Genomic DNA, 11,615 nt, shown 5'->3' on the forward strand with positions numbered 1-11,615 from the left:
TTTAAACTAAAAAAAAATGACAAAAGAACTAAAAATGTTAATTAAAATGAAAGCTGGCAATATCTTTAAATAAAAGCTCATTCATAATGTTAATAAATGCTATAATAGTAGATGAATAATACTAACAGCACAGGTTTAGTGAGAGTATAGATGTCGGAAATGTCTGCATGTGTCAGATTCCCCAAAGTATTTAGGATTTGATGGATTATGCTGTTGGTCTGTGTGAACTTTGTCCCATGTCTGAGCCACACTCAAATTAGCTCTAAACACATTCTCCCAGCCGCCCCAATCCTCTGGGTCCATGTTTTAGCATATTGGCTCATTATGCTAGCTACAGTATGCCGATGATGTTTGCTGATATGACTTTGGCAGGAAGGGGTGAGAAGGGCCAGTAAGCTTTACACAACTTTTCAAGACACTCATTTAAGTATTAAAAGCATTATTTATTTCTATTGGATGTAAATAGTCCAGCTGTACCTTGTCATAACACTTTTTATTAGCACGCATCTATAGGACATACCAGGGGCTGGTGACCTCTTGGTATTTGGGAATGTTGTGTGGAGGTCACAAGGTCCATCAGGCTAATTATGTCAGACAATGATGCATTACGGTGCTCGCACTTTAATATAATGCCTATCTGTGAGTCGTTGGAGATATATGGGACCGCTTGTAATAGAGTGTGTGTATAATGTAATTGATTTTATTCATAAGGTTGAGCTTTAGATGTGGTGGAAGCCTGTTAATAAAATGTTTTATTGCATGTAAATACATGTTTTATAGCATGTTCTTGACTTATTTTAAAACCTATATCTATCAGGTAACAGATGCTCACGTCCCGTTCCATCTATCCCATCATACAACAGTCACATACCCCTGATTATATGCAGATTTTGTGTGTGGATTATCCAATGACCTTTGACCCAGGAGTGACCCAGGAACACCCTGTTGGGATTTAGGGGTGAAGCTGGATCTGACGAACAACATCTGGTCCATCCCTCCCTCGGTATCCCGAAAATACGCTTTTAAGATGACTCATGAGTTTTTTTCTCAGTAACTCAGTCTCGTTAGAATTGCTCCCATTCATCAGACTTTAATCAGTGTAAACACTTCACTTTCTTAGTGAAATTGTGTTTGCGTTGTATGAAAATAATATTGCTGAGTGCCTCAGTGTGTTTAATGAAACCAGATATCTCTGGCTTAGGCAACATAACACTCCATTAGAGTAAATATCTCTGGAGGAATGAAAAGGTCATATTATAGTTTCAGTGCATTTTATTTTATTTTATGACTGTTTATGCAGTATACCAATTCCAGCTAATCTTATTAAGTTTCTCTACAACTCACAAATGGCTTAAAAGTTCAAGCCAGTAAATGAAGGCCTTTTCTAATTAAATATGCAATACAGAAGTCTGTAGATTGGATAAAGCCAGGTTCAAAGTTCTTCTTTTCATATTGACTATTAGAGTTAAAGTTTAGGATAGGATATTGTTTTATCACTCTTTAAATAAGAAAATGATGATTTAAAACCTTCAAAATATAGATAGGAATAAACTTGTAAAGCTTAGTGCAAGTAGAGATTTCTAACTCGGTGCATGAGAAAAAAAAAAAAAACTAATTTTGAGAACACTTTAAAGATATACATTGTGATTAAAATCTACCGATGTAATAAAATGTAGTGGAAATGTCCCAAAAACATACTTTTACTGTATAATAGAAATATATGAACCGGTATTTAACCCTAGTTATTGTTATTAACGCTAACTATGCTAATTATTCGATAACATTAGCAGCAGTTTCCTTCCCATTTTATGTTACTGTTGGACTTGGTTCAGTCTCTGTGTTGTTTCAAGCATGTGAATGGATTTTCCATCTGCCTGCCTTTAACTCTAATAGTTAATGTTTGTGTGGTTAAAGCTGTACAGTTTCATTTAGGAGATGCACCGTTAAAGTTTTGTGTGTGTTCTCAGGAGGCAATCCAGACAGTTTTTTAATGAAGACTAGCTGTCAGACTAACCATCTTGGAGGTGTTGTATCAAAAAGCAATGGCTTTCAGTCATTGATCAGTTGTTGCTGGACTCTTGGGTTCCCCTTACAAAAATGAACTTTGGAGCAAAACCGTGGTTAATTTGTGGTTACCATGGTTTAACTATAGTAACCATGTTCATATAGATATATATATGTGTGTGTGTGTGTGTGTGTGTGTGTGTGTGTGTGTGTGTGTGTGTGTGTGTGTGTGTGTGTGTGTGTGTGTGTATGTGTGTGTGTGTGTGTGTGTTATAAAAGCATGGTTCATTTTTGTAAGGGTCACATTGTGCACATCTAGCTTATTAATATATTGTGAGTTTACTGTGTGTTCCCTTATCAAGACAAAATAATTGTAGTGAAAGAGAAAAGCATCTGTGTTTGGTCTAAATAACTGTCTTTTCCATTCCTCCTGAAAAATAAGACACCAGATCCATTTTGAGGCAGAGAAGAGATGGTCTTTTGGTTACCATTAAAAACACATCCTCCCTTTCAAAACATAACCATCCTCGATAAACACAAAAAAAAACCTGCAATTACCACCAGAGCAAAAATACTCAAGAGCCATTAGTGTATCTGAAATCATGACTGCCCACCTTTGAGAATCCACAGCAAGATGCTTTTCTCTGAAGAGAAGGATTCTGAACTCTTTGTTCAGATGGGTTTTTTTTTTTTTTGTGTGTGTGTGTGTGTGTGTGTGTGTGTGTTTGTGTGTATCTGACTTAATTTAGTTAATTATTATTATTATTTTTCTTGTAGTCTTAACAGTATAAAACCACATATATATCATTTGCAGACCTAATCCAAGCCACATCAATATTTGGTATGGAATCCTAACTATCTATCCACGCATCCATCAATTAATTTAGCAATCCATCCATATTGTATCCATCTATCCATCCATTCATCCATACTCTGTCTGTCTATCTGTCTATCTGTCTATCTATTTATATATTGAACTATCTATCTATCTATCTATCTATCTATCTATCTATCTATCTATCTATCTATCTATCTATCCATAGTGTATCTTTTCTTCCATCCCTAGTGTGTCTGTCTATCCATGCATCCATTGATCCATCTATTTGAACTGTCAGATCAGATTGTTTTCCCCCCTTATAAGGATATAAAAGTGCCTGATTTTAGTTATTTGAAAAGAACTGATTCAGAAAAATGATTTGTTCACAAATCTGACATTGCTTATTCTTTTGTGAACTCCTCAACATTCCAAGTAGATTTAGGGTGAATTTTCAGTCAATTAAAGTCATACAGGTTTGGAATGATGACAGAATCAATGCTGAATTATTCCTCTAATGAGTTATTTCACTCTACAAGAACAGTCTAATGGGCTTTTTGTTAAAAAGAAACCTGTTACATTAATTGTGGACCCACTAGTATGTACTTTGGCCATTTTGGTGCTAGTCTATATTTTTCCAAATTGATTTATCCAAGATCCAGTCCTTTTCCAGCAGATAATCAGTGGACAAAGCTTGTTGCGAAACAACCCTAAATTGCAGAAAAACCAGCAGTCTTCCCAATCAAACACAACACAGACAGTGGTCCAAAGACACTTGCTGATCTTCAAAGAATTGCAAGATGCTAATGCTTTATGCAAATCATTTGATTTCATCCAACTTTGGTGACCACATCAAAGTCATGATTTTGAGCTTCTGGGTGACCTTTCAGTCATTTAGTTTTTGTGTGCTTCTGGGTGCTTGGATACATGTGTCTGTGTGTGTGTGTGTGTGAGTTTCAGAGAAATCCAATTTTAGATAATGGAGACAGTAATTGAAATGTATTTTCCCACTGCAATTCGGACCTCCGTAATTTGCCCAGGCTTCCGTAATGGATGCTGCAATGTTGTTAACAATTGTGTCCAGTTGAAATTACACCAGAAAAGTAACAATTTCAAACATGCTTACACCCTGATCCTACCCTGTCTGTTTTTATTTGATGTGAGGGGCAATTATTATGTTTAATGAGAGAAAGAATAAAGCAGGGCTCTGTCATCTGCCGTAATCACCATCTTACATATTAAAGCAGCTATATATCTGTTTGGCATCACTGGAGACCCAAATTCCTGAGAGTCTAATATTTTAATTAGGGGACTATTTGAGTTGGTATTAGTCATAAAATTTTGCCTTTTCATTATCTGACCAGCAGCAAAACTATAGTGTTAGTGTCTTTAAACAACACAATTACTCGTGTTGGTGCTGGTAATTGATAAATGAGGGCTGTGTTTGTTACTGACAGCTGGCTTGCTTGGTATTTCTCTCCTTGCTAGCTCAACCTTCACGGCCCTGAAATAGCCAATTACTGCAGCTGCTATTGGACGTAACAGGCCAATGAGCAAATGGCTGCCCTGGGACCAAATTGAGGGGGTGGGCTGCAGGTGAAAAAAATCCCATGTACAGTTCAGGCCGATGCACCTGATCCCACAATTCTTTGTTCTATTACATGTGTCATTCTCAGATCAGTGAGGTAGTCACTTCCTGGAAGATGGGCGTCTCACTGACCACCTCTGACCCTGGGACTTATGGTCTGTGAGGTCTCCAGCTCTGTTATAAATCAGGTTTTAATTAGACAGAACAGGAAGGGTTATAATGCTTTCATAAGGCACTGGATTGGGTAAAATGAACCTTATGGTACTGCATTAGTACTGTCATTTATTATTGTCTTTTTGGAAATATGTTGATGAAAACTTAATGGCAGCATTAAAAGAAGTATATGTATATGCTAAACCAGATTGATATTTTCTGAAGGTATTTGTAGGATATTAAGTCAAAATACCACAAAGTTGTTCACTGCATTTACTCTCTCTGTTGCTGAATGGTTTGCAGTATGCTGTGCATGAGTGAGCCCAGTTCTATAGATAAAAAAAATGATTTGTTGAAGTACAGCACTCTGATATGTGTTTGCACTGAGCCATGTGATAACACGAAGTCGACAGCTTTTGTGAGATTGCATGCCTCATTGTCCACCGGGGTGATTGCTTGCCATCTGTAACTCTTCTGATGGTCTATACAGTAAGAGCCTTGAATACAGTGAATGAATATTTGGTTTGTGCATGGTTAAACATGAACTCCATGGGTCATAAGTGATTCAGAGGCAACCAATAGTGAAAGAAATGAAAGTGTTATTTAAGCTATTAAAGCAAGCTTTTCCTACACTTTTTAGAAGGTCATCTTAGAGGTCATGTCTGCATGGAAGTGCTACAAAGTGCATCAGAGGCCTTCTTCCTGTATAATTAGGCAATTCCTGACTACAAAGTGGACCAAACTTCATTCTGATCATCAAAAGGATAGCTACATAAGAATAAAATAAGTATGAAGAGCTCGTCAGACCATTTCAGGTCATTTCATAGCTTGATGATATAGTTATTGTGCTTCTCTCTGAAGTGTAATACCCTGTAAAACTCTTTTGATGGTTTTTGGCTCTTCTAAAGGGATTCAAAAGCACTGACTGACTTACAATATCCACCCCTTTTTGATAACTTTCCCTGAGGTTTTTAACAAGAGGTTTCTTTTGTTACCCAATTATAAGTCTCAGTGAAGTGAACAGGAAATCTAGGGCACAGTGGACAGATGAAGCAAGAATTACATGCTTCAGCTTGTGGGATTTGCTTTAGCCCAGTGACTTAATATCAGCTTTAGCTATTCTATTCTATTCTATTCTATTCTATTCTATTCTATTCTATTCTAAAATGGCGATTTGTGAAGTTAAAGTTGTCACCCAAATCATTTTAATAATTTAATAAAATTATTATTACATCAACATCAACAAAAATTTATTTTGTAGGTGAACTATTCCTCTGTGTCTGTGATGTATTAGATGCACATTAACAAGTGCAGATGCACAGCACACTTCTTATTAAGTGGACTGTTGCTGATGGCACATGCACAATGAAATCTGTCTCAATGACAATAAAGCGAGGAGCAATCGGCACCTCAGAGATAAAACAACTGTCACTTACAGCCTTTATTCTGCTATCCCTGGATCAGTCGACCTCTGTATGCACTTTCAGAAGGATAAAAGCTGCTCCGTACATCAAGCGTTCCATCCATCCATGATGTGTGAAGACGTGGCCACATATAGGCATATGACATCTGTCAGGCCTGTTTTAAATAAACGCATTCATGCCTTGTGCAAGGAACGCGAGGAGCACCGTTGCGGCTCCGCAGCCCATTTCTGAGATAAATCTCACCTCTCCACCTCTCTGTCACCAACTCCGTCATACAGCAGGGTTGCTATGACAACCGCAACAAGGATGGGGGAACAATTTTGACGAGAGAGAGAGAAAGAAAAATCATAACAGCCAGCACTCCATCAAGTGGATTTCCATGCATGCGTCTTTGCTTGGCCCTACTCGAAAATCGATGTTCAGCCTTGGAGATGGGGTTACTAGCTAGGCCACAGCTTATGAGGCGTTCTTTAAAGATTGCCTCTGCTGTTTATTTTACAAGGTTCTTAGTGAAACTTCACATTCGTTTGGGTTGAAGGCTCTCAGACTGGTAATAAAGTTGTTTTGTTTTATAGTGCGTTTGTTGCTTTTCCAATATAATGTGACGAGTCGCACTTTGCCCGGTGAAGTATCTGTGAAACTATGTTGTAAAGTGATGAGAAGACATGGTAGAGTCTCAAAATATATTGAGTTGTAATATTTAATATCCGAAGAAGGAGGCTGTAATTTTTAATGTTAAGCGATTTCCATAAAGCGTTAGCATATTATCATAGCTTTAAAATATTGAGCACTTCTTTTTCGAATCCTGCATTTTTACTATGATTTTTTTTATTTATTTTTCAAACTCTTTTGAGATTTTGATTGTTGTGCTTTTATGTGGTTATCTGTAAATGAGAAATAATTCCCCAGGGCCACATTCGCTTTTGCTGCTCGGATCTTTCCTTTAGCTGCCATTGTTTGCGGCATAAAAACATTTCAATAGGTTCTTTCTCTGCAGAACTGTCTGGTTTTATTGAATGATTTTGTGTGCTCTCCCTGAGGTTAAGTGTGTGTGTGTGCATTCAGCGAGGCTGTGGATATTGGCCTGTAAGCTGATAGTGTTCCACACTACACTATTAGCATACTGAAGAGGGCCATGAGCTCAAACCTCTTCCTAACCTCAGGTCAGGCTTCATTCAATGTCATAGCCATGTGACCAGTTCCTTAAAATATATATATTTGTTGTTATTTTTAATCATGGACATTTTTTGCGATATATAATCATCATTCAGAGACATAGCAATATAATTTGCTTTCAGTTTCATACATTTTGTTTCAGGGAATTAAATCTCTCTCTCTCTCTCTCTCTCTCTCTCTCTCTCTCTCTCTATATATATATATATACATATAATTATCAAATTAGTGTGTAAAACATTTCTACAATTTTATGTTTAATGTATTTTATATGTACTTTTACAATACCTGTTTAAGTTCAGAATAATTAATTATGTCTTGATTAGGGATCTTTAGAGTTATTAGGATGCAGTTTTTTTTTCCATGTAAATAATTTACATTTTTGTGTTCTTATGTAATAGAATAGATTGTTGTGCTTCACATGAGTAAAAATCTAATTGCTACAGGTGTTTAGTGCCAAAAAAAACCCAACAAAAACAAATTAAAAATCAGTGCAAACACAGATTGCAGGCCGCACACTAAATTTAATCCAGAGAAGGTCTAGCAAAAACATGTTTTATATGAACTACATAGTGCAAAAACGTTTAAAATGCAAGTGAATTGAAAACATTGCAGCATATGAAACATTTACTTGTGCTGGTCTAGTTTTTCATTCACTTGCACTGTGCACTTTTTTTTTTTTTTTTTTTTTTTGCATGTAGATTATTTTGTATTCTTCTAATATTTTTGATAATTGAGATTTTTCCACAGCAGCTATTTTAATTCTGAATAATCTCTTCAATAGAAAGCTTTAGTACCAGTGGGATGCACTTCAAGATATTTTATTAGATAAATGAGTTAAAAAGTGTACAACCAAATGGTTGCATGAAGGCTCAAAACCAGCTTTGTATTGACCATATTATATTGAGGAGTGCTCACCACAACCATGTTACATGCTCCTCAGCCATTACTGTGGTCCATGATGGCGGTAAAATTGGATCACAAATGTGTCAGATAGGTCATTGTATCTTTTAGATGCTACATTGCCCTGGGGAACAAGGCTAGTAAAAGTTTTATTGGCCTATTAACTGCAGCAATGGGCCGCCTGGTAGTATGGAGCTGTGTCTCTGTGTTTGGATTGGACCTATAGATCTGTTTTAGCCAGATCCACAGGATCCAAAGCCATTGTTATGTACTGTTATGTAGAGTATTGATTAGACCCCTGCTATCTGGCCCATCCCAGAGAGAGACTTTCATATAAATTTAGTGAGCACTGCAGCTTCTGTAGCCCTTAAAATCCACCTCATCCAGCTTAATGTACTGTACCTCCTGCTGTTTTACTTTCTCTCAGGAGAGACGCCACACGCCACTTCAAGCCCCTGTTGACTGTGCATATTGTCGCCTTCTGCTTAAATTCAACATAAAGGCCTCTTTTGTATGTAAATCCTCAGTGTGATAAAGTTGAGCTTTTAGGGAGTTGGGTAAGCTTAGATTAGGTTGCTTAAATGCTGGATAAAACAGTGTCCAGGGAGGAAGGAAGAGACAATGGAAGTGGCGTCTTATCGCAGGAACAGACGTGGAGCACCTCCTGGCCACCGAGGAAGAAGAGGAAATCACGACCAGCTGGAAGCACCTAACCAGATAGAAGTGCATGTGAATCTCTGAATTTGTCCTTTAAACCCAGAGAGGGGCCTGCTGGAGTGTGACAAATCTGACCCACACACACCACCAATAAAAATAGGGTAAGCTTAGATTAGGTTGCTTAAATGCAGTGTGTTGGTTTTTAACCACACCTCTGATAAAGATCTGATTCACTGTGCTGAACACACAGGCCCAAGAAAAAGAGAGAGGACGATGAGGGAAAAAAACAGAAACACTGTCATGTTTGTTTACTTGGTAGCTTCAGTCCATCATTTGATCTATCATGTACAACAGTTATCAACTTAAGCCCTGGCATTATGGAGGAACAGTTGATGCAGACATATGTTTGCTATATGAAGATATACCATAGATTTTCTGTTCAAGATATATTTAAGGTACTTCTGTTTATACAAATTAGAATTACTATAGACAAACCCTATCCCTAATATAATTTTTAATATTAATAGCAATTCTATATACATTTTCTAATATACAGAAAAATAAATTATTATTAATAATAACAACAACAGAAGGCAAGTACACACATACAAATACAAAAGGGATTTTTAAGAATCCTGCCCCAGTTGTATTTCATCCCAAAATATTAAGAAATTGGAATGACAAAAATTTATAAAAAAAAAATTTAAATAAAATACTAAAAATAACAATCAAAAATTTACAACACAAATTTATACATCATGTTAATAATTACACTGTACAAAAAATCCTAAAAAAATCACAAAAAAGTAAAAATAGGCCTAATGTTCTTTATGAATTTTTTACATTTGTAATAATAATAATTATTACTATTATTATTATTAATAAATAGTATAAAGTAATCATATAATAACAATAATAATAATTTAATCATTTAATATTTAAATATTTAAAATTAAATGTTACAAATATTTAAGTATTAAATAATATAATATTAAATATACAATATTTTATTATATTATATTTATTATGTATTCTGTTATATTTATTATATTGTATTTATTTTATTAAATTGTTACATTTTGTTATTATATTATATTTATTATGTATTCTGTTATATTTATTATATTGTATTTATTTTATTATTTATATTATATTTATTATTTTATCTTTTAGGGTGAAATACTATATGACATGTTTTTTGAGAGAGTCACTCAGGCACAGAGTCACTCTAAGGAAGTGTGAAGTGGCTCATTTAAGACAGTAAATGTAGGGCAAACGTGAAGCAACAGCAGACAGCTGGCCACGAGCAACCTGACACCAACCGGACGATCAACTAATCAGGAGAGGAAGAGAGAGATGAGTTTAAAGAGCTGGCTAGAGAGAAAAAGATAGAAGCAGACACAGAAGGGCATTAGTTTACAATTGCCCCGCTGTTGAAATGAAACCGTAGCTATCTCGGCCATGGCGCGCAGTTTATTTCAGTTCTTAATGGAAGGCATCTCACGTTTGGCACAGATGCTGTTTGGCTGTAAAGCGGCCCTCCAGTGCTGTTTCCAATTCAACCCACCTGAGAGTGGAAGCCGGAGGGGGCACCAGGGAAGCCCCATAATGCATTTTATGAGAAGTGGTCTATTGAGTTAAAACATCAGAGGTGGAATAGGGCTCCAGCAGCATGTGTGTGTTTGTATTGGTGGGTTATCGTGCCCTAGGGCCACTACTGGGGCGGTCTGTGAAAGTAGTTTATGTCTGAATATGTGTGTGGGTTGGACGGTCTGTGGAGGTCATTCTAACCATAGCGTAAAGCTCAGCTGTGTGATGCAGATGAGTTTCATTCGGTCTGTCCGACTTCATGACATATAACAGGGCCCAGGGTTTGTTTGCACCTATGGGGGGCCATAGGACACATCTGAAGTCAGAGTTGCCTAGCTTGAGGTTTCCGTGTAGGTCGGTTGGTCCAAGTGTTGCTGGATTGCAAGACTCAGGTTGACCTTGCAATTTTAAATTCTCAAACCTCTGCCCAAAACCCCAATGTGCACAAGTACTTATCTATGCCTTTTTGTATAAACTGAATTAATGACAATTTTTAGAGCATTGACCCTATTCATGGTCTCATTTTTTATTGTGAGGTAGAAAATTTACTTGACCTCAGAGTTCGCTATAGCAATGGAGGAGCTCATGCTCTTCACATGCATGAATTTAGGGCTTTGTGTCGATCAGCAAGTGCAAGCTATAACTGAAATCACTGAATTTAAGTTATAATAATATTTTTTTAATCTAAAAAGAAATAGAATTATGTAAACATTTAATTTTGTACATACACACACATACATAAATATTACATTTTTATAATGCGTTTATGTAAAAACCCTAAACTTTGTTTGATTTCATGATTTAAATTAGCTCTTGAATCCCATCTTTTCAGTGTAGTAGTGTGAGACTTCAGCAGCCCGTTGTATTAATATTTCATAAGTTTATATTGCATGATTATCTTGAGTTCTGTGATTTTATTCATCCAAAACTCTGTCTGAAGTATTCATGCATTTTGAACATCGTCTGTCTCTGAAGTATCTCCATTAGGAGTGTTTTCACGTCTCTACGCCTCAACCTGGGCTCCAACAACAGCAATACTGGTGTTTTTGCTCTGATTAATGATTCATAGGTTTAAATAATTGATGTTTTTTGGGCATTGAGATACACGGCACATTAGCCCTCAGTCATTCTGATATCTCCATTCAAACACCACCTGCCCATCATTTTAGTGTGTGTTTTGGTGTACGTGTACGGTGTGAACAGTCATCTAAAGTTGTTCACATACAGTACATCAACATGTGAGTGTCTCAAATAGCCCTTAAATAATATATATCAGTTACGTAATGCATTATTGTCTTCATAAGTTTCT

At 36.3% G+C, this 11,615-nt stretch overlaps 1 long non-coding RNA gene across 1 annotated transcript in view; it reads right to left on the bottom strand.

Annotated features, from left to right (window-relative positions):
- LOC122139834 overlaps window positions 1-6,435 on the bottom strand; it is a 20,572-nt gene extending 14,137 nt beyond the window's left edge. Inside the window, exon 1 of the long non-coding RNA XR_006156596.1 lies at window positions 5,996-6,435. This is a non-coding gene — a long non-coding RNA (uncharacterized LOC122139834). The remainder of the gene's footprint in view (window positions 1-5,995) is intronic.
- Between the last annotated feature and the right edge of the window lie 5,180 nt (window positions 6,436-11,615).

This window comes from Cyprinus carpio, chromosome A4 (assembly GCF_018340385.1).
Source record: "Cyprinus carpio isolate SPL01 chromosome A4, ASM1834038v1, whole genome shotgun sequence".
NCBI lineage: Eukaryota > Metazoa > Chordata > Actinopteri > Cypriniformes > Cyprinidae > Cyprinus > Cyprinus carpio.